Raw genomic sequence first — 24,490 nt, 5'->3', positions numbered from 1 at the left:
GTTGGACTGTGAAGAAGGCTGAGCGCCGAAGAATTGATGCTTTTGAACTGTGGTGTTGGAGAAGACTCTTGAGAGTCCCTTGGACTGCAAGGAGATCCAACCAGTCCATTCTGAAGGAGATGAGCCCTGGGATTTCTTTGGAAGGAATGATGCTAAAGCTGAAACTCCAGTACTTTGGCCACCTCATGCGAAGAGTTGACTCATTGGAAAAGACTGATGCTGGGAGGGATTGGGGGCAGGAGGAGAAGGGGATCACAGAGGATGGATGGCTGGATGGCATCACTGACTCGATGGACGTGAGTCCGTGTGAACTCCGGGAGTTGGTGATGGACAGGGAGGCCTGGCGTGCTGTGGTTCATGGGGTCGCAAAGAGTCGGACACGACTGAGCGACTGAACTGAACTGAAAAGGAGAGTTTATGCACCTATGTCTTTGTATTGATATGAAGAATAAATTAATAATGCATGTAACATACTTAACGTGGTTCCCCGTACACAGTAAAAGCTCAACAAGTGGCACTTCATATTTGCTGCCTTTAAACACTGTGTTTGTCAGGTAATAGGATGAACGAGGCTTGCTATGGGCGGCCTGCAGGGAGGCCAGAAACAGAGTTACAGGAAGACACAGTTCAGCTTAACAGGGAGAATCTTATAACGGTGATAGAAACAGGTAAAAATAGAACCAGGGCACAGGGCAATGAGTGCTGCCATCAGCAGTATTTAAATGGAAGACGCCACCACTTCTTGCAAGAAGAGAAAATCTTTCTATGTGATTAAACTAAGTTGCGTCTGACTTCCTTTCTAAAGTTAATATTCCACGAGTATTTTCTGCACCTACCCCCTAGATTCAGTTGTTAAAAAGAACTTGAATCTGATCATAATTTGTGTGATGTTTTTCTACCTCCTGCCCTCAAGAAAAATAGGTTTTCAAAGAGTAGCTCACTAAATTTCTCAACTCCAGGAAGAGACTGGAAGATAGGAAAATGATCCCATATAGGAAGGTCTTTTCTTATTTCAAGAAATGATGACCCATGAGTATCTGAAATGACAGTTCACATTTAATGTAGCTGTTCTTTGCTTAACAGAGAGTTTTTCCTCTGGTATTTACTTCAATTTATAAACAACTCTGTAGGGATGTAGCAAATGTATAAAGTCTTTTTTTCTTAAATCAGAGATCACCTATAATAGTGAGTAGAGAAATTCAGTTAATGCATGTCTCTTTATCTCATGGGAAGCCTGAAAAATATACTGTCAGAACAAATTTATGCTTTAATTTCTTTCTAGAACAGCAAGGTGGAAATTGAATGAAATATACTGTATTAGGAAATAGTATTTATAGAAAGTAACTTTCTACCATTGTCTATCTCAATTAGTGGACAACAATATGCCAGTAATTCCTCCTGTCAAAATATAATCATGTTTTAAATTAAAATGATTCACCATCTGGGTTTGTTCATGAGCCCCTCATAGATGTTGGTCTTTATGGTCCCATATTTTCAACTTGTTTGGAGAAGTATCAAGATTAATTTGAATGATTGGGTCAGTAGTTGCAAATATATATAAATAAGCCCAGAAGTTAACATGAGAACACTGAATGTCCAGTCTAACATAGCACTTTATCACTACCTACTAACATTCTGGGTTTACTCACTATGTCTTAGCAGTAGAATAGTTAATTTTGGAAATTGAACCAGTTCTGTAAAGCTCTTTGTAAAGCCAGCTTGTCTATTTATGTGCAGTGGGAATATGTACAAGTCAGTCACAGGGAGAAGACGGGAATGGCCAGGGCAGTGCCGGGCACACACGGCCTGTGTGATGCAGGGCAGCAGGCACTCGGTGTGAGAGAGGGGCCAGAGGTGCCATCCTTTCGGTCCTGTCCCCTCTGCCTCTGTAGGCCCCGGCGTGTTATCACTCAGGGTCAGCGGCAGGGAATAGGCTGTAAGCTATACTTACTAAGCTACTAAGTAGTTAACATCCCTGTGCTAAGCTAGTTAACATCCATGTACTAAGCTACTAGCATCCTTTAATAGCACGGGAAGGATCTGAACCTGTACACGTTTCCTGAGCAATCACACTTTCCAGGGCTTTCCTGTGGCATCTCAGTGATGGGGCGGTGGGGTGCTCTTGGATTCCTGGCATATCGCCACTCACTGAAGCTTCAAAGCTTTTCAAGGTGGGAGGTGATGCCCCAGGATTAGTGGAGGAAGGGCAGGACAGGTATTACGCCTTCTCAGATGGGCCTCATGTTGCTACAAGGAGAGGCAAGTAAGCCTCTCGACTTGGCTGTGCAGCGTCTCACACGTTATGTGTATAAAGGTGTTGGTCAGGATGATGCGGTCATCTCTGTACTAACAGAGATGCTGCTGCCAGTCCTAACCACCGCGTTACAAATATGCTTTACTCTGCTCTGTCTCTGTGGCACTTTAGGCTTTTTCTGTCTGTGAAAGTGCTTATGGTACCTTGGCTTTGCACGGGAGGCCCATATACCACATGTAGCACATGGCGATCCACACTGTTTGGCTTTAAAAATTGGAATTGAAAGATGCAAGTGACCATGTAAAACTGTGTGCTTAGTGCAGGAGGAAAAAAACCTTCTATAAGAAACATTTTTTTTCTATATATGTATTTTTTTTTTAATTGGAGGATAATTCCTTTAAAATATTGTGCTGGTTTCTGCCGTGCACACATGCTCAGTGGCTTGAGGTGTTTCCAACTCTGTGCGACCCTAGGGACTGTAGCCTGCCAGGCTCCTCTGACCATGGATTCTGCACATGTGAATACTGGAGTGGGTTGCTGTGCCCTCTTCCAGGGGATCTTCCCAGCTCAGGGATCGAACCTGCAGCCCCTCCTGCGTCTTGTGCGTTGCAGGCAGATTCCTTACTGCGGAGCCACCCTGGAAGCCTGGTTTCTGCTGTATAACAAAGGAAACCAGCCATAACGGATTTATCCTCTTCATCTTGAGCCTCCCACTGCTCCGCATCCACCCTCTAGGTCATCACAGAGCATGAAGCTGAGCTCCATGTTCACAGCAGCTTCCCGCGGGCTATCTGGTCTACACATGATCATGCATATACGTCAGGGCCCGCAGTTTATCCCTGTCCTTCCCCTGCTGTGTGCATGAGTGCATTCTCTACAGCTGTGTCTCTTCCTGCCCTGCAAATCGATACACCAGTACCATTTTTCCAGATTCCATATATATATATATATATATATATATATATATATGGTAATATATGATATTTGCTTTTTTCTTTCTTTCTTCACTCTGTAGGACAGGCTCTAGGTTCATCCACATCACTCCAAATGACCCAATTTCATTCCTTTTAATGCCTGAGTAATATTCCATTACACATATGTACCAGAACTTCTTTGAATACCTTGTTGACTCAGTTGAGAAATGGTCAAGGTGAACTAAGCAAGAACAAGAACAAGCCCTTTTGAAAGGAAGGCCTTCCTTGACAATGCCCTAGATCCATGCTGTCTGATGGAAATGGGATGCCTGTCAAATATATGATTTTTAGGTTTTCTGATAGTCACATTGAGGAAAATAAAGACACAGGTGAAATTTTATTAATTTTATTTAACTTTAGTAAATCCAAAAATGTTCCAATGTGCAAAAAATGGTTTAAAATAACGGACCTGTTTGACTGTGGCTGTACCGTCTTTAACATCAGTGAGCACTTTACACTCAGAGTGCGTCTCCATAGCACATGTGACTGGTGACTGTCACATTGGGCAGGCCACCTCTAGACAAAAGGTCATGGTCCTCAGAATCTTACCTGATCCATCGGAGAAGTGTCTGACTAGAGAATAGAGGCCCAAAATTATTTTTCATGAAAGAGCTTTTTTTCCCCAATATTTTTTGTTTATTGAATTATAGTTGATTTAGAGTGCTGTTAATTTATGCTCTGCAGCAAAGTGATTTAGTTATACATATACATGCCTTCTTTTTAAATATTCTTTTCTATTATGGTTTATCACAAGAAACTGAATATAGTTCCCCGTGCTGTACAATAGGACCTTGTTGTCTATCTGTTCCGTGGCCCAGCCTCCCACCCGATCCGTCCCTCTTGCCTCTGGCAACCAGAAGTCTATTCTCCACGCCCATGCTTCTGTTTCTGTTTCAGATAGGCTCGTTTGTGTTGCATTTTAGATTACACGTAGATATCACATAGCATTTGCTTTCTAGCTTACTTCACGTGGTTATTTGCACCCGTGTTGCTGTAAATGGCACTCTTTCGTTCTTTTTTCTGGTTGAGCAATATTCCATTTTATCCGTGTACCACATCTTCTTTATCCGTTCATCTGTCAGTGGACATTTAGGCTATTTCCACGTCTTGGCTATGGTAGATAAAGCTGCTCTGAACGTTGGGCTGAGTGTATCTTTTGAATTAATGTTTTTTCCCTTGGATATATACACAGAAGTAGATCATATGGCAACTCTATTTTTAGTTTTTTGAGGAATATCCATACTGTTCTCCGCAGTGGCTGCACCAACTTACATACCCCCAGCAGTGCTGGTGAAGGGTCTTGCCTTGATGTTGGTGGCTGCTAACTGATCAGGGTGGTGGTTGCTGAAAGCTGAAGTGGCTGTGGCAGTTTCTTAAAATAAGACAGCAGTGAATTTTGCCTCATTGATTCTTCTTTCAAGATTGAGCTCTCTGTAGCATGCAATACTGTTTGGTAGCATTTTACCCTGAGTAGAATTTCTTTTAAAGTTGAAATCATTTCTCTCAGATTCTGCTGCTGCTTTATCAACTAAGTTTATGTAATATTCTAAGTCCTTTGTTAGTATTTCAACAGTCTTCACAGCGTCTTCACCAGGAGTAGATTCCATATCAAGAAACCACTTTCTTTGCTTCTCTGTAAGAAGCGTCTATGCAGAAGGCAATGGCACCCCACTCCAGTACTCTTGCCTGGAAAATCCCATGAATGGAGGAGCCTGGTGGGCTGCAGACCATGGAGTCGAGAAGAGTCGGACACGACTGAGCGACTTCACTTTCACTTTTCCCTTTCATGCATTGGAGAAGGAAATGGCAACTCACTCCAGTGTTCTTGCCTGGAGAATCCCAGGGACGGGGGAGCCTTGTGGGCCACCATCTATGGGGTCACACAGAGTCGGACATGACTGAAGCGACTTAGCAGCAGCAGCAGCAAGAAGCGTCTCCTCATTCATTAACAGTTTTCTCATGAGATTGCAGCAGTTCAGTTCCATCTTTAGACTCCACTTCTACCTTTAGGTTTTTGGAGTTTTTTTTTGTTTTTGTTTCGCAATTTTCAGTATGTCAACAATTACTTCCTCCACTGTAGTCTTGAACCCCTCAAAGTTATCCATAAAGATTGGAATCAACTTCCAAACCCCTGTTCACATTGATGTTTTGACCTCTTCCCATGAATCACAAAAGTTCTTAAAAGCCTCTAGAATGGTGAATCCTTTACAAAAGTTTTTCAGTTTTCTAGGTCCATCAGAGGAATCACTATCCATGGTACCTACAGCCTAATGAAATGTATCTCTTAAACATCATGGCTTGAAAGTCAAAATTACTGTTTGATCCACAGGCTACAGAATGGACATTGTGTCAGCAGACATGAGAACAACATGAATTTCCTTGTACATCTTCCTCAGAGCTCTTGGGTGACTCAATCAGCAGTCATATTTTGAAAAGAATCTTTTTTTTTCTTTCTTTTTTTTTTTTTTTTTCTGAGCAGTGGGTCTCAGCAGTGGGCTGGAACTTATAAACTATGAAAATAAATCGTGTTACAAACAGCTCTGCTGTCATCAAGCTTTGTTGTTCCATTTCTGGATCGTAGACAGAGTAGGTTTAGCATCATTTCTAAGGGGCCCAGGACTTCAGAATGGTAAGTGAGCACTGGCTTCAGCTTAGTCATCAGCTGCATTCACCCTGAACAGGAAAGTCAGCCTGTCCTTTGAAGCTTTGACTTCTCCTCTCTAGCTATGGAAGTCCACGATGGTATCTTATTCCAATATAAGGCTGTTTCATCTATGTTGGAAATCTATTCTTTAGTTTAGCTGCCTGCATGGATTGTCTCTGCTGGGTCTTTTGGATCATTTGCTGTTCTACATCAGAGCTTGCTGCTTCATGTTGTACTTTTATGTATGGAGATGGCTTCTTTCCTTTGGCCTCACGAACCAACCTCTCCTAGCTTTAAACTTTTCTTCTGCAACTTCCTCACCTTTCTCAACCTTCATAGAATTCAAGAGAGTTAGGGCCTTTCTCTGTATTAGGCTGTGGTTTACAGGAATGGGGCAGCTGGTTTAATCTTCTCTCCAGACCAATAAAACGTACTCCATTTCAGCCATAAGGCTATTTCACTTTTTTATCATTTATGTTCGCTGGAATAGCACTTTTCATTTCCTCGAAGAAGTTTTCCTTTGCATTCACAGCTCGGCTATTTGTTGCAAGAGGCCTAGGTTTCAGCCTATCTCAGCTTTTGACATGTGTTCCTCACTAAGCTTAATCTTTTCTGTCTTTTGATTGAAAGTGAGAGATGTGTGACTTTTCTTTCACTTCCAACACTTAGAGGCCATTGTCGGATGAGGCCTAATTTCAATATTATTGTGTCTCAGGGAATAGGAATGCCCAAGGAGAGGGAGAGAGGTGGGGAACAGCTTGTCAGTGGAGCAATCAGAACACACAAATTTATCAACTAAGTTTGCCATTTTACATGGGTGCAGATCATGGCACCCCAACACAAATATTGAACTGACCCAGAAGATCAGTTCTTTTTGGCCTGCTGCTGCTACTCAGTCGCTTCAGTCGTGTCCGACTCTGTGCGACCCCATAGAGGCGGCCCACCAGGCTCCCCCATCCCTGGGATTCTCCAGGCAAGAACACTGGAACACTAGTAACTTCAGAGATCACAGATCACCATAACAAATATAATAATCATAGAAATGCTTGTAATATTTCAAGATTTACAAAATATGACACAGAGACACAAAATGAGCAAATGCAATTAAAAAAAATGGTGCCAGTAGACTTGCTGGTTACCAGGTTTCCACAAACCCTCAGTTTGTAAAGAGCACATTACCTGTAATGTGCAAATAAAAGGAAGCACAATAAAACGAGGTATGATTGTAAAGATTTTAAAAGGATTGCTCAGAGTTCCATTATTCATGGTCACAAAAACCAGAAAGAACCCAAATGTCCAGTTGGTGAAGGGCTAAACAAAGCGTGGTATGTTCATACAATGGAACGCGATTCCGCAGTAGAAAGGAACAAACCACTGATGTGTGCTGTGACCTGGTTGAGCCTCCTAAACATTTTACTAAGTGCATGAAGCCAGTTACCAAAAGACCTTGTCCTCTACATGTTCATTTGTAGCAACTGTCCAGAAAAGGCAAGTTTATATAGAGAGAAATTAGGTAAACACTGCCTAGGAAGAAACAAGTAGGGGCTTCCAGTGAACAAGAGGGCTCTTTTAGGGGTGAGAGAGATGTTTTCAAGCTAGATTGTGAACAGGACTGCACACTTCTATAAATTCACTGAAAAATCACTAAATTTTACACTTACAATGGAGGAATGTGTGTTAGTATCTCAGATCTATTAAGCAGAGTTATGAAACATGAAGACTAGTGGAGCTCAGAAGATGGGGTTCTCTTGGCAGTGAAATGATAGTAGGGGTTGGTGGCTCTGAGAGCAGAAGCTGGGATATTATTTCCTTCACCCTTACTGTGTGCTTCCAGAAGTTAACCTGTCTATGATTTATGTTACTCCTCTATGATACAGGATAGCAGTTGTGTCTGCCTCTTACTTAGGTTAAAAGCTCTAAATGAGATAAACTGCTTTGTTGTTGTATTGTTATTTTAAATGCTAAGTCGTGTCCAACTCTTTGTGACCCTGTGGACTGCAGCCCACCAAGCTCCTCTGTCCACGGGATTTCCCAGGCAAGAATACTGAAGTGGGTTGCTATTTCCTTCTCCGGAGGATCATCCCAACCCAGGACTGAAGCCGGGTCTCTTGCGTTGGCAGGTGGATCTGCCAGGGAAGCCATACAGTGCGTTAGCACAGCATTTAGCACACTGAGAGCTCAACAAATGTGAACTCTTGTTACCATGATGATGATGATGATGTGGGGGAATTGAATACATTTTCGCTGTTTCTTTTGGCTCAAAGATCTTAATCTTGAATGAAATGAAAGTTATTTGCTCCCAAGATTTGGTATTGGGCTTTGTCAATAACCTTCCTGAAAGAGTCCGGGTGGTATATGCTTTTCTAGGTCCTCATTCGACTTCCAGTCTTACCCTGTCTCCCTGCTGGCCACGTGCCTTTAGTTTCTCCTCGCAGACTTCTCAGGGTGCCATCCCTAGCAGCTTCCTGGTTCTCCTCGGCTGTAGCTGTCTGTAGTGCCGATGAGCTGTGGTCTGCCTTGACACGAGAAGTCTGCCGTAGCTCAAAGAGGGCCTGAGGTCTTTGCCTACAGAGTAAAATGTGGCAGTTTCCACATGTGCATTTGGTGATGACTTTGTTAGACACCTATAGGCTTGTTTCTCATTATGTAATTTTTGGTTGACATCATTTGAGAGCTAATCCTCTCAAGGAAAATAGGGTATTGTTCAAGTCTGCTGGGAGGTCAGCAGGTGTTAAGGAGAAGATAAGAATTGAATTTCTGTTCACAGAATTTGGGCGAATGCCAGTCATCCAAACTGAAGAGACTGAATTTAAGATTATTTGAAAATAAAAAGCAATTTTATTACTTTTCAAGAACACTAACCATGTGAAGTAGCTGTTAACCAAGTGTTTCCATGAAGGGGTCCTGCTGGGGCTTCTCTCAACTTGGCAATTAGCAGCATCATTTACATACAAATCAAGAATGTGCTGAGGTCCTTAAACAGTCCCCCCACCCTAAATGAAGATCACAGTCCAAAAGAAATCTATTAATCTGTTAATGTGTGGAGCAGAAATTTCTTACATGTATGATAGAAAGCCTTACAACCAACTCAGGAAAGATAGAGATTTAAAATTGGAAAAGTTGGAATCGACAAGCCTAAATATTGTATTGAAAATGGCCATCTTCCTCATTCCCATTGTCACTCTAATCTTCCAGGTCTCTCACACATTTCAGCTTCAGGGTTAGTTTCCATGACCTTATGAAACTAATTCAAGAACTAGGAAAGGGTGGTATGACCTTGGGCCTGTCACAATGCTTGTTGGCAGCTGCACCGGGCAGGAGCTTTCATTTCCTGACCCCCGATTCCGTTTTCTGTCCAGTCCATTGTGTTGAATCTTACTTCTGACTCAGTCACAGCTGTTTCCATCTGTCTTCACCTCCATGGGCCATAAGCTCTGCTCCACAGCCTGCTATCGGCCTGTGGCCGTGTGGATCATTTTGCATTAACTCCATGGGCCATAAGCTCTGCTCCACAGCCTGCTATCGGCCTGTGGCCGTGTGGATCATTTTGCATCAGTCTTGCTCACCTTTGCTAGCCCTCTTTGAACAGGGCTGCATTGATAGTACCTCCCCAAATGAAGCAGAGACAGTCGCTTCTGCTTAGGTGATAGGATTTGAGTGGCAAAGCAAAGTCCCTTTCCCTCTTAAGTAGCTCTCTTAAGCCTTCTATGACACTGCCTTCCCTCTCGAGTCTCTAATTCTGTTAGAGACTGCAACTACACCTCTAGGTCAAGGTTTACCAGTACAGATGCCTGCAAACCCAAGCAGGTGGAAGCAGTCAGAAGGGCTCCTGTGTGTTCTATGGGGAGCACATACTACTTACCGTCAACTAAGTGCTTACCAGGTGGTAAATCCAGGTTTCCAGGTAAAGTCTCCCAGTGAGTAAATGCTGGAAGACTGTTTTCAATTTTTAAAACACTGAACAGTCCTAGCAATTTGTGAATGTAGCCCATGAGCCTATCTGTTCTTTAAGTTCACTGTTTCATTTCAAATACGGGCACTGAGATTCTGTTGGGCATCCAGCACTGAATACATACATACGTGTATTCTATAGTCAGTGCCAAGCCAATGGAGAAAATGCTGGCTTCCCCAGTATAATGAATTTTTCTGCATCCTTCTGCTCCCTGAAGGCTGTACCACCCTTTCCTCTATCTTTCCAACCTGACTTAAGTTCAACCCAGTCCCAGACTCTGGAGCCGTGACACCAGCATTTAGGTGGCCAGTGTCAACACGGCATCTCTGGTCCTGCTGACCACATGCCTGTCTTTACCAGTGAGTTTCCTACTTTGTGTTCAACTCAACCTTGTTTCCTCCCAGCACCCAATCATCAAGGAGTTCCCTGCAGCTGTTGTTCAAATCCCTGACTCCCATCGCCAGTTCACTCCCCTTCTACACAGTCTGATGCAGACTGTATCATCTTTCACCGAATAACTGCACCAGTCCTCATTTCTTCAATGACGCCCCCCAGCCCCAGTTCATCCTCACTCTCAGCCACCCTCACTTCACTAAGAACACCACACAGATACGTTTGAAAGGAGTTTAAGCGTGGGCTATTATGGTTTATGAATTTGACTTTTTCTGATGCTGAGACTCACAGAAATATTTCTGAACCTAGACCAAGAAGTAAAAATAGCAGGAACAGAATTAATCTGTGAAGAACAACTCTGCAATTAGTGACCCAGTGCAGCAATTCTTAGGCTATCCGACAGTTCTAAGAAATGATACAGGTCTGATGCCCTCAGTCTGGTAGCGACTGAGGCGTTGGCTGACCTGGAGATTTCAGATTGGATGCAGTTCTCTGTTAGCTGCCCGGCGTTCTTTCTTCCCTCATGGGTCTATTATCAGACGGTATGTATCTCTGGGCTCAGGTGATGCAGCTGAATTCCTTGTTGTACATACTGGGATCCTTCTTTATTAAAGGAAAACAGTTTTAAAAGAACTTCTCTGTCAGATTAAGAACGTAGGCTCTAGAGCTCAACAACTTTGGTTCAAATCCTTATTCTGCCATTGCTGTAGGTGTAAGTCTAGGAAATGAAGACCCATGTGTTTATATGAATGGTTGCAAGTGCTTAACATGGTACTTCATCTTAGGGGAATGAGTGCTGATCATGGTGGAAAATATTGGGTTTTTGTTGCTAACTGTATGCTTCATCTGCAGGGAACAGATAATAATAAAGCCAACTTGTATCAGGCACTTATACTTTTCTAAGTACTGTGTCAAGAATTATTAAACCCTTCCATTTTCACAACAGTCCTGTTGTGTACATATTTATAGGAGATATTTATCATTCCCATTTCATAGGTGAGGATACTGAGTTTGATAGAAACATTTTGTCCAAAGTCACTCTCAGCTTGGGAGACCCGAGACATACAGGCAAGCTGCCTACCTCCGAAAAGTGAAAGTGTTAGTTGCTCAGTCGTGGCCGACTCTTTGTGACCTTATCAACTGCAGCCCACCAGGCTCCTCTGTCCATGGAATTTTCCAGGCAGGAATACTGGAGTCGGTTGCCATTCCCTTCTCCCGGGCATCTTCCAGACTCAGGGATTGAACCTGGGTCTCCTGCATTGTAGGCAGATTCTTTACCATCTGAACCACCAGGGAAGCCCATGCCTACTCCAGTCTACTCTCTTAACCTCTAAATTAGGCTGCCGAATGGATGTTGGGATGGAGAAGGCAATGGCACCCCACTCCAGTACTCTTGCCTGGAAAATCCCACGGACGGAGGAGCCTGGTAGGCTTCAGTCCATGGGGTTGCTAAGAGTCGGACATGACTGAAGGACTTCACTTTCACTTTTCACTTTCATGCATTGGAGAAGGAAATGGCAACCCACTCCAGTGTTCTTGCCTGGAGAATCCCAGGGATGGGGGAGCCTGGTGGGCTGCCATCTATGGGGTCGCACAGAGTCAGACACAACTGAAGCGACTTAGCAGAAGCATGGATGTTGGGAGAGGATGTAGAGAGGGTGGGTCACATTTGAAATACAGCCCCCCTTCAGAAAGAAAGACTGAGTGCTCAGTGATGCAGCTGGCTGCTTCCAGCTTCTCTGAGAATCTCCTCCTGAAAGGGGTTGGGGGTGTCTATGAGTATAAACCCTCAGGGTCTCCGTGGGTCAGCTTGGCTAGAGATACCCAGATCTTGGGGCAACTGGACAAGGCTAAATGTGTCAGAAAAATAACTGAGTAATTATACGTTAAGAATTCAACTGCAAAGAGACTATACTTTCTCTTTGTTCTGGGGTTCTTTATTTATATCCTGCTGACTTCCAGACGTTGACTTGTGGCAGGTTGCAACAAAAGACACACAAACAATAGAAATGTTCAGACAAGGGTAAAAGGTCAAGACACGGAGTATTTGAGCTGTTCATTTAGCACGTTATTTTCCCAGCTGGGAAATCTACTGAAAAACTGAACTAAGATCAGAAGGGTGCTTCATAAATATATAGGTTCATCTGGTGATATATTTGAAGTGCTTAGATAGCAGACCTCTCTCTATTTCACTATAATGGCCCAGTTTAATTTGTCATCTTTTTTTTTTCCCCCTCCTTTTAAAGCATTGCTGAGACTTTAAGATACTCATTGTGAATTAATTTGGGATTTGGCATAATAACATTAATCATGCTAAAAGAATTCATTTGACAGTAATGCAGTATAATTAGTGATGTACTAAATCCATTGAGATCTACCAATAATTATAGAATCGTTATTTTAAAACCTTATATAGGCATTCATTTTTTCTTTTTTCTTTTTCTATTTTGAATCTGCAGCATGTAGAGTCTAAGACTCTACGTTCTGACAGTAGGCTTTTTGAAATACTGAGCAAAAGTATCAAGAATAAACCCTAGTAGACTTAGAAGTAACCTTAGAGACCCTTTGCTTAGGGTAAGGTGTGGGAGTTACCTTAAAGGAGACTATAATCCTGAAAAGGTCTGGCCACATCATATGGAGTTATTGAGAAGTCTTGAGAAAACAAAAGGGACTGAACAGACCTAAAGTTTACTAGCTGTGGTGGTATGATTTAGTTGCTAGTTGTACCTGACTCTTTGCGACCCCCATGGACTGTAGCCCACCAGGCTTCTCTGTCCATGGGATTCTCCAGGCAAGAATACTGGAGTGGGTTGCCATGCCCTCCTCCAGGGGATCTTCCTGACCCAGGGATCAAACCCAAGTCTCCTGCATCTCCTGCTTGGCAGGTGGGTTCTTTACAAGCTAACAAAGCTTAAAAACTGGCAGTGTGAGGAAATACCTAGGTAATCCTATTCATGTGTTGTGGTGATTTTAGTCTTTCTTAAAAGCACTTACAGTCTATTTGTCATGGAAGGAGGCGAGGAGCATGGTTTCTGTGTTTGTAGATTTTTAAAAATTTCAACAGAATGAGATCTTTGAAATCAACATGCCAAATTGTATCATTTTATATAATAGCAACTGAAGCTATATGACTGAGGCTGTATGACTTGTTCAAGTGCAAGATCTGATGACCAGCCACATCTAGACCCCACCTGTCAGCATCCAGTAATCACCGTCTCTAGTCACAAGCTCTCATTTTTGCAGGCATTCAGAATCAGTCCTTTTCAACAGGAGACCCTGGGAAGAAAGAAACCCCATGACCTAAGAACCTAGACGTTCTCAGGGCATTGCATCTGAAATGCAGTGAATCTAGGATGGTAACGACTTTATACCGTCTTTGAGAAAATTGTGAAAATAATGTTTCGGGTGGATTTCTGCATCCTTTGGCTCAGCTGAAGGAACCATGGTTGAGGAAGCCTTAGACTCCAGAACAGGAGAGTCCAGTGAAACTTTCCATGATAACAAAACTGACCGACATCTGCACGGTCCAGGACACTGGCCATGTATGGCAACCGAACACGGGAAATGTGACCAGTATGACTGAGGATTTTAAGGGCATGTTAAAATGGCAATTTAATTATCATCTGAGATGCATGTGGCTGGCAGTTATTGTACTGGGCAGCACCCATCTGGATATTTTTGCTCCATCAACATATAAAACCAGATGACAACTCGGTGTGAAGCCCAGTGTTGTCACAGGTGTTTACCACTTGAGCGTGCCTGTGTTTTAGCCCCAGTCCTAGATTTCTGGGGGATCATAGCATCGCGATTTATAAGACGCATTTGTGGGACCTGGGATCTGAACCTCTCACTAGCAACTAGGTGTGATTCAGGTCAGCATCTTAATTTGTCGCAGAGAAGGTTCCTTTCCCCAGGGATGTGTGTGCACACTAGGTTGCTTCACTCGTGTCCAGCTCCTTGCTGCCCTTTGAACTGTGGCCCGCCAGGCTCCTCTGCGTGTGGGAGTCTCCAGGCAAGGATACTGGAGTAGGTAGCCATCCCTTTCTCGAGAGGATCTTCCTAACCCGGGATGGAACCCATGATCTCCTGCGTTGGCAGGTGGGTTCTTTACCCTTAGTGCCACCTGGGAAGTCCAGGAATGAGGTGAAGAGTAAAGGAGTCGATCGTGTGTGCTGGCGCGTGCAAAGTGCTGGTGGAGGTGAATTCTGTGTGCAGGACCCACGGCGGTGGATGCTGCTGCTTGACGGGGCACCTCGAGTATGGCTTTCTGGGTATTTAGAAAAGAATTGCACAGAGCTGTGATGGACTGAGGAGAACAGACCGTGGCAAGGAGTGTTCTATCAGAGATTATTTAGAATTGCTGAAGCTTGGAATATAATAGAATGCAGACAAGATTTGGTTTTTTTTTTTTTTAATTAACATTCTCTATAAAGACTGAGCGACTGAACTGAACTGAACTGATAAAGACTGTAATCACTTCTCACCTTTCCTTGGGCTGAGCACCAGCAACCTCCCCCACGCTCTTGCCCCTCATCATTGTCCCACAGAGCAGTACCTGGTAACAAGAGTTTAATCTTGTTATTCCTGCCGGTCTTTCCCCAGCCCTCTGAGAAGCATTGTATTAGTGAAACAAACGTTATATCCCTACAACCTTATGCTCTGCCTGCAGTCCCCAAGGCATTCAAATACTTGCTAAATGCCAGGATGTATTATTCTCACTTATTCATTTTTAATCTATTTCAATTGTAAAAATGTTAGTAATCCTACAAAGGCACAGAAAATATGACAGACTCCACTTGCCCATAACTAGGTTTACAGATGGCACCCCACTCCAGTGTTCTTGCCTGGAGAATCCCATGGATGGAGGAGCCTGGAAGGCTGCAGTACATGGGGTCGTTAAGAGTTGGACACGACTGAGCAACTTCACTTTCACTTTTCACTTTCATGCATTGGAGAAGGAAATGGCAACCCACTCCAGTGTTCTTGCTTGGAGAATCCCAGGGATGGGGAAGCCTGGTGGGCTGCCGTCTCTGGGGTCACACACAGTTGGACATGACTGAAGTGACTTAGCAGCAGCAGGTTTACAGATTGCTAATACTCTGCTGTGTTTGTCATTGATACCTCCTTTTAGAGGTAATCTCAGGATGGCCTATAGTTTTGAAAGTCCCTTCCACTCTTCTGGCAATGCAGCAAGTTATCCCCAGGAAGACATGTCTTGGCACTTCATGTACTATAGTTTTCCAAAAATGTTGAGTCTTTGAACACAGAGAATGAAGCAGAAGCAGTAGGAATTAGGGGAAGAGGAGGATGATTGGATTGTTAAACCAGAATGCAGTGTGTATGTGCTAAGTCACTTCAATCTTGTCCAACTCTTTGTGACCCCATGGACTGTAAGCCACATGGCTCCTCTGTCCGTGGGATTCTCCAGACACGAATACTGGAGTGGGTTGCCATGCCCTCCTCCAGGGGATCTTCCTACCTAGATTGAACCCGTGTCTCTTACTTCTCCTGCCTTGGCAGGAGGGTTCATCACCAGTAGGGCCTGAAGCCCATTCTGGGGTACAGTTTACCTTGAAGTGATAGGAACCAAAGCATTGTCTTCCAGCAGCTCATTGCTCAATTCAATGCTGCTTCAAATATGAATGCCACAGTCTTTGCCCTCAAATACAGGTTCAGCTGGAGAGATTGCTGTTGTTGTTGTTTAGTTGCTAATCATAATGGCCCACAAATATATCTGAATTAAGGAAAAGAACAATTATCTATGCATGGTGCTGAAATAACACTGAAAATGCAAGCAGGTCCCCAGGACAAGAAGGATGATACAGTGATGACGGTCAAGTGTTTGAGGCTGATGGAGAAGGTGGGTTTGCCAAAAAAGAGAGATTGAGAGCTATTTGTGTGGTAAGAAGACAGAGTTTGGTTTTGGATCTATCAGGATGGAAAAGAGAACAGAGCAAGCATAAGAAAGAATAAAGTGTGCTTTTGACAACCAGTGCCCCTGGGTGCTATATTCTAGACTGCTGTAAGAACAAATGATACTGCTCAGGTAGTTTATGGGTAGATCAGGATAAATTACCCCAATGAGGCTTAATATGTTACTCCCATCACCACCCTGTTCTCATGCCAAATGTGCTTGGCTTAAGAAATAAAGTGAAGGGGCCAATCTTATATTTTCTTGCCATCACTCAGCTGGACTTCCAAACAAGAGTCAGTGAGGGTTGGTTCCATTAATTTAAAGAGTCACACAAGACACGTAAAGATGAGAAGAACGCTCCCCAGTCATCCTCCCATTTGTGTGCCAGCCGGATAGATCGGTCCAGTAATGCTCTCAACCTAACCGCCCTCCTCCTCAAGTTAGTCTTGTAGAGCCATTTTGGTCCTTATAGTACCAAATCAAACACCTCATTCAATGACTCTGACATTTAACTAGACTCTCATCTGTGTAGGAAAAAATAAAACCTGGAAATTTCCACCAAGGAGCTTAGTTAGCATGATGCTTATTTATCACTGTATAAGAATCACTTAACTTATTCCAAGTTCCCAGGTAAGCTATATACTCCACTGTCCCTAAGGATAACATAAAATTGCATGTATTGAACCTGTGTTTACATACTGTGTTACTTGTAGAGGCCATGTGGCTTCTACACAGCCATGGAATTCAGTGCCGTGATCTTTGTCTTTGGTTGGGGAGGTATAGGGTTGAAAACTCTGTGTAATATGTGCTTATTTACCAGGTCTTAAACACTTGAGTGTCTGTGGTAGTTCTGATAACAGCTGAAGGTGTATGGCCAGAACCTAGAAACATACAAAGGAATCTGAGGCTTGGAAAGCATTGCTTATACCGTGTTATAAACGAAGGGGTTAATTAACCCCTTACAGAAGTATTCATGGTCTGAGTGGACGGGTTCAAAAGATCAAATGCTTTGGTCCGTCTGTTACATACCTTGGTTATAATCCATGTTTGAACCAAGGTTTAACCCGTGTGTTAAGTGACTGCACTTCAACACCTCTCGCAATGTGTCATCTGACAGAAAGGTAGAAAGACCTGAGGGTGACAGCCAATTCTTAACTCTTGAAATTTTTTGTACTTAAAAGAATTTTTTCAATTTTAAAGGATTTTTTTTCTTCAGCTAAGTGATCCTTCTCTTCCCAAAGTCGTCATCATTTTTAATTTACACTCAGTCACTGAAAGAAAGTTCTTGCTTTGTGCTTCTGGTTTTTCAGTGTTGGTTCTTTCTCAGAAAAATGTTGGGGATGTTAGGGTTTTTGCATATGGTCATGAGGCCAAGTTCTACCTGTTCCTCCACAGATAGAGAGCTGGGGTTAATTCAAATTCTCAGTCTCCAAGTTCTCTCTCAGACTCCCCCTGGTGTCAATGCCACCCCATCCTAATGAAAAGATTAGCAATTTTCCCTACCCTCCCTCGTTCCTTTCCTCCCAAAGCACTGCAGGAAGAAGAGAAGCCAGCAGACCAGCCGCGTAGCAGATAGCCTCCCTGGCCCGCTCCCTGCTGCCAGGAGTGTTTTTCTTCCGTTTAGAGGTCCTCTCTTCTTATTTCTTAGACCACATGCAGTGTTTCTGAATAATCTGGTTTAATAAATCCTCTTTATTTTGCATTAGTAATTCCTAGAAAGTTTGTTTTTAGAAAGCTATGTTCTACTTCTCAGGTGGCGCAGTGGTAAAGAATTCGTCTGGGTCAGGAAGATCTCCTGGAGGAGAAATGGCAAGCCACCCCAATATTCTTACCTGGAAATTCCGTGGACAGAAGGGCCTGGCAGGCTAAAGGCCATGGGGTCATACAGAATCAGACAGGACTGAGCACTGTTCGTGCAGTTCAGTATCCAGATACAGCAAAACCTGAAACAACAAAAAAAAGACTCTTACAGCCCAGAAGTGATCACACTATTAATACATTGATCGTGTTTTCTCCTAGTCTTTATTGTAAACAGAGCCTGTTTTGTTTAGAAAAAAAGAGCTTTAGAAAAGACATGGTATAAAAGCAATGATATGAATATTTAACCAACTACTATTAACTCAAATTTACAATATTCTCTCAAAATAAAACATTGAATTTAATTAACAAACACATCTATAAATAGATTTGTTTTTCGAATATTCCAAGAGCAAAAGAGTGGGGCCAACAGGCCACTGATGGAGTCTGAGCAGGCGAGCCTGGGCGCGGCCTCACAGAGTATCGCGATAAATGAGCTGGAAGGCAGAGTGCATAGTGAATCTCTGCGTCGGCACATTGCGCTCGCTCTTCTCATGGATAAATTATAGGAAGATCTCACCATGCTCTGAGAGTAAGCAGAAAAGTGACTGGTGATATTCAATAAAAATGCATGTTAAGGGGAAAAATGTCCTGAGCTGTAGCTTATAATAGGACGCTTTACAACTATCACTTATGAAAGAGCAAAGAAGAGCAGTTTTATTCTATGATTTGAAAAACATGATTTTAGACAAAAAAGCCAGCAAAACACTGGTCATTATTCATTCATTTCCCAAATAATTTTCGAATTCCCTTTACATGATTATAAACACCATGCTAGATTTTGACAATGTAGGGTTAAAAAAAACACGGTAATTTATGGCTCATTTCTGGCAGCTAGATTGTTCAACTTTCCCCCTTTTTCTCTTTTTATTCCTCCTCTTTGCTCTGCTTCTTAGCATTTCTAGAAGAACCCAAGCTTCCAGACTCTGCTGCTGCTGCTAAGTCGCTTCAGTCATGTCCGACTCTGTGCAACCCCATGGACTGCAGCCTACCAGGCTTCTCCGTCCATGAGATTCTCCAGGCAAGAACACTGGAGTGGGTTGCCATTTCCTTCTCCAATGCATGAAAGTGGAAAGTGAAAGTGAAGTCGCTCAGTCGTGTCTGACTCTTAGCGACCCCATGGACTGCAGCCTACCAGGTTCCTCCATCCATGGGATTTTCCAGGCAAGAATACTGGAGTGGGGTGCCATTGCCTTCTCCCTTCCAGACTCTACCCAATACTAATGTTCACATCATCAGTGTGCCTGCCTATAACGCCTGGACAGTGCTGCTACCGAGGGGAATGCTGCTTCTTTTGATTGATTCCTTTAGGAATACTTTCTTAAAAATTCTGAAAACCAATAATTATGAATTGACTATAAACAGTGTTTCTTAATATTATGAAGAATAATGTATAGCTCATTCTACCTATTTTAATAGGCTGTTCTCACTTTTTTCATTTCTAATGAATAATAATCTAGCACAGCATGATAGCTCAATAAGTTACGAGTCTAGAGTATTTAAAAAGAGATATTGACATATTCTAGACTCTATCTTGATAGAGAATATTTTAATTTGAATGAAAAAAGCGACAGTTTTTTATTTTCCTCTTTTATAGGTCATACTGTCAAAGAATATTCTAACACATTGAAAACAGAAACAGGTCTATTAAAACACAATTAATGACAGGAGCAAGTATAAAGTAAAATTATAACACAACAGCTGTCTGCATTTAGGCAGAGTGCACAGAGTTCTCCTTCGAGGGCCGTGTGCCGGGGGTCTTGCCTGTTGACGATTCTGAATGAGAGGGGGTGGGATGCATCAGGGGCAGAAGCTTTACCACCATTAACTTAGTGTCTATGAGTCCTGCTGGAATTGCAAAATACGGTTGTACTTAATGGTCTTAAAATTCTCAACGAAATTCCCCAAACCGAAGTAATTTTAATTCACACACATCAAAGAAAACCAATGAAAGCCATTTCGTGGAGCCTTGAATATTGCTTTGCTGTAAATTTCATCAGAGCAGGTGGTTCTTTGTCTTTTTCATCCATACATCCTGAATGCCTGGTACATGATAGGAGTTCAGTTAGTACTTATTTCTCTATCAAACGTTTATCCACTGCCTACTCTCTGCCAGACATTGTTCTAAATGCTTTGCAAATATTAACTACCTAATCCTTAAATCAACTGTGTGAGATATGCATCCCCATTAAAGGTGAAGAAATACCAACGTGTTAAGTAATTTACTCAAGATCACACAACTTGTAAGTTAGAGGAGCTGGGATTCTGAGCTAGACAGTCCAGCTTCACAGTTCATGCTTTTAATCTCTTGACTGTGCTTCACTGAGTTGAAGATAATTTGGGAACAGCCACTGATTCTCACGATTCATAAGAATGCTTTATGCATATATTTTGAGCCAATTATTTCTCTTCTTTCCTGCTTGAAAATTTCCCCACCTTCTAACCACATAAGGAAAAACCTTACCCTTCTTGGCATTGTCATTTAAGACTTTTCTTAATTTATGGTATTCCCGTAGTCTACAATGTCAGTGGTGACCTGGGATTTGGGCAGAGCACACTGGTGCAACGGTACAGGGCAGCCTTCTGGTAACCAGTAGAGGCTCATTAAGAATTTGTTGACTAAGTCAGGCACTTATTTTTGGTATCATGAGGCCAGAGAATATCCAGTCTGGCTCTGTCTTTCCATTTGTTGTTTGGAGAGCTTTGACCATTCAGTTGGTTTCTGGACTTACGTTTTTAAATTTAAATCTCCTTCCACAAAACTATTTGGTAGAAAAATTGCAGTGATTTTAACTGAATGTTGAGCTGTATCTTTGGATACTTTTGAGATCCACAATAAATAAAAATTCCCAAATTTTGGAGGCTGCTGGACAGAAAAAAATATTATTTTTACCTATTTCATGAACCATATACTCTGATGAGAAAGAAATTTGGTCTTCTCACCCAAGGGGATTAAAGGCACTTCCTGATATATAATCAAGCAGAGAGAAAGGAAAGGAAGGCAGTGACTCCCAACAGGTCTCAAGAAGTCACAGTCCTCAAACTGGGTGAACCTCTCCTCCACCCCCAGCACTGCAGCATCAGAACCGGCATGCAAGACCCGGGCCCACCAGGGCAGTCATCTCACTGTGTAGTGACTTCCACGGGTTGGAGTCGTTGAAGGCACTTATATGTGTTTTATTTTATCATTTTCTGGGCTTCCCTGGTGTCTCAGATGGTAAAGAATTTGCCTGCAATGCAGGAGACTCAAGTTCAGTCCCTGGGTCAGGAAGATCCCCTGGAGGGGGAAACTCCAGTATTCTTGCCTGGGAAATCCCATGGACAGAGGAGCCCGGAGGGCTGCAGTCCATGGGGTTGCAAAGAGTCAGACACGGCTGAGTAACCAACACTTTCGCTTTATCATTTAATTGCCATCAAGTTCATATTTGACAGCAACTCTAAAGAGCTCATTAAACACGCATTTTAATTTGTTCTAAGTGGGTACATAGGCGCACGTCTTTTACACATATTCATAGATATATATCTGGGCTTCCCAGGCAGTGCAGTGGTAAGGAATCCACCTGCAGGAGATGCGGGCTCAATCCCAGGGTTGGGATGATCCCCTAGAGTAGGAAATGGCAACCCACTCCAGTATTGTTGCCTGAAAAATCCAATGGACAGAGGAGCCTGGCGGGCTACAGTCCATGGGGTCCCAAAGAGTTGAACATGAATGAGCACAGAAATAAAAAGAGGAGGATAGATGTATCTGTATGTTCAATATATCTCTGGCCATTTTCCAGAAACCTCAAAGCCTTTTCTGTGTTTATCATGGGCTGAATTTATCAAATTAATCTGCTTTGATATTTTTGGTATTTAAAGAAAATAATATGGGGACAAATAATATTGTACTCAATATGTATTCAGAGAGATTGTTTGTTGGAGGTTTTGATGTGTGCCCAGAAAAATAGTATTTATTAATTAAACCCAAGAAACACCCAGCAGGATCATATCATATAATAATGTATTGCTACTTCAGCTGGGAAAGCTGCCACTGACTGACAGAACTCATGGAGTTCTTTCTTCCACGTCCATCTTTCTTTCACTTTTATTTCTCTCCCTTCTTAGAAAAACTAATTAACCATTATGGAAGAGGGGAAGCCTATGTAATTCGTTTACTAATAAAATATCCTTAAATGAGAGAACTAGAGAAATCATTTAAGTAGGTGAAGAAATCTATCTTCTTTCTTAAAAAATTGAAATAAAGTATGACTCAGATTTGTGACATTTCAGTGTGAAGTCATAATAATCCCCCTTATCATAAATAATGGAAAAATAATTTTCAGGAAGAAAGAGGGTGCATACTTGAACAGATAAACAATTTAAGGTTGTTTCCTTGTATGTGAGTCTGTTTTTCACCAAGCAAGGGTAGAATATGTACGTCTTTTCAGCTCGTTGAAGTAGAGATATTTGATTGAGGAAAAAGACCAACGACAGTGCAGATTTTCTTTACAGTTCTTTACATCTTCATGAAAATAATGTTTAAAATATGAATGTATTGGGAAAGACTGGTTTGCATGTTTTTTTCCTAAGCCTTAAAAGAAAGTCCTTAAATGATGCTTCATACTCTGGTAAAGGATTTTTCAGAAGCCAGTTTAAATAAAGTCAGGTATTCAAACTTGGTGGTGCTGTTGGGTCGTCAGGGCCGCTGTCTTTTCAGTCTTGTCACTGAGTGGAGTTTTGCCTCTTGCAGCAGCAGCAGCAGTGTGGAGTGGTGGTTAGAGCAGACTGGGCCCACGGCTGGCGCGTGCACCGACAGCGGAGGGCCCACGGCTGGCGCGTGCACCGACAGCGGAGGGCCCACGGCTGGCGCGTGCACCGACAGCGGAGGGCCCACGGCTGGCGCGTGCACCGACAGCGGAGCTTCCCAAGAGCAAGAAGATGAGCAGCCTTGCTGTTTCAGCAGTGGCCCATCTAACAAAGTTTCAAACACTGTACCTGAAAAATACGCACAGTTTTTTTAATGATCGTTTTTCTCACAACCCCTTTATTTCTGTGTTGTAGTGTATAAAGATGTAATCTGGTAAGAGAGCATCAAAGAAAACATTAGAAAACAAAATATTGGCGTTCTAAACTCCAGTACACATAAACGTATTTCTCTGTATTTTCTAATAAGGTAAGAAACTACATATATATTAAAAAAGAAAGAAAAGTTTTTCAGTATCCTTGGAACCTTCAGAGAAGACGTTTTTGTTTTGTTAAGAGACGTCTCAGCTTCTCAGTGAAGCTCCCTTTGAAGGACATAATGATAAATAATCAAGCGATTTCAATTGTTATTTTGCCAAAAGGTATTGTCTGCGTTTTTGTGTTGGTCGTGACTTGTGAAATCCAGCTGTGCCGTTGGCCCTCGCTAGCCAAGCCAGGGACAAGGCGAAGCCATTTCACTGCGGCTCTCGGTGTGAAAAGTCAGGTGCCGCGCGTTAATGGTTGCTAGTCTGTTAACTGCTCGCCTACCATTCTGGCTGAGGGTGGAAAAGTTATGGGCACGTCTCGGCCTGAATCACTGTAACCCAGAGATAATCTGGAAGATCTTTCTGGTAAGAATGGCTCTTTTTAACATATTGTTTAGATGACTTTGAAGATTTAAACTGCTTTTGTCTTTCTTTCTGGCATGTCTGTTGAGGGAAACCTACCATATGCTCTGAATTTCTTACTTTTTATTAAGTTGGGTTTGGTCTTGGTCTATAAACTGTAGATGAATAAGCCTGAAGTCTCTTTTAATAGAAACTTCTGTCTTTTTGTAGTCTAATGCATGAAGCTAATTATCTCACACTTCTTATGCGCTAGGTAAGCTGAGTTTTAATAAGTGTGTTGGTTGCTTCTGTAATCAAAATATAAATAAATTTCCTACCATAAATAATTTTATCCATTTTAATGTCAAAGGAGAAAATGGCCGGCTGTACTCCTGTACGTTTAGAATCAAATGCCATTTCATTTTCAGGCTTTTTTATTGAGGAATTTGCTGCACTGGAAAAAGTTTTTAAGTGAGCTATCATAAAGCATAAAATGAATTTAGAGCCTGTGAATGACAAATAAGATTTATCAAGCAGCAAAAAGCAAATTGGTACATTTAAAAGTTAATGGTATTTTGGAGTACCAAATTACAGTGGGGAGATGACAGAAATATTTTGCAATTCCGAAAAGCACCCTAAAGACTTGAAGTGTTTAACGAACCATATCATGTGGTATTATAATATTGGTTTACATTCCTTTTGGACTGTGATTGCACTAACTTATGTTTTCCAGAGGTGGGTATTTTTGAAAGGCGGCTGTTTATTAATGTTTTGTCATTTTCTTCATAAAGTGCAGTAATGGGCTGTAGCTGGCTAATGTAATCCATAATGCACTTTCGTACTCTGTTGCAGGTTTTAAGCAGAAGTCAGATTGCTTTGTTACATTTAGGTATAGAACAAAGGCATTATGTCATTCTATATACCCACGTCTCACTGAGCTCCGAGAGGTACCA

This window comes from Bos javanicus, chromosome 27 (assembly GCF_032452875.1).
Source record: "Bos javanicus breed banteng chromosome 27, ARS-OSU_banteng_1.0, whole genome shotgun sequence".
NCBI classification, from domain to species: Eukaryota; Metazoa; Chordata; class Mammalia; order Artiodactyla; family Bovidae; genus Bos; species Bos javanicus.
This window is presented reverse-complemented; position numbering follows the sequence as displayed.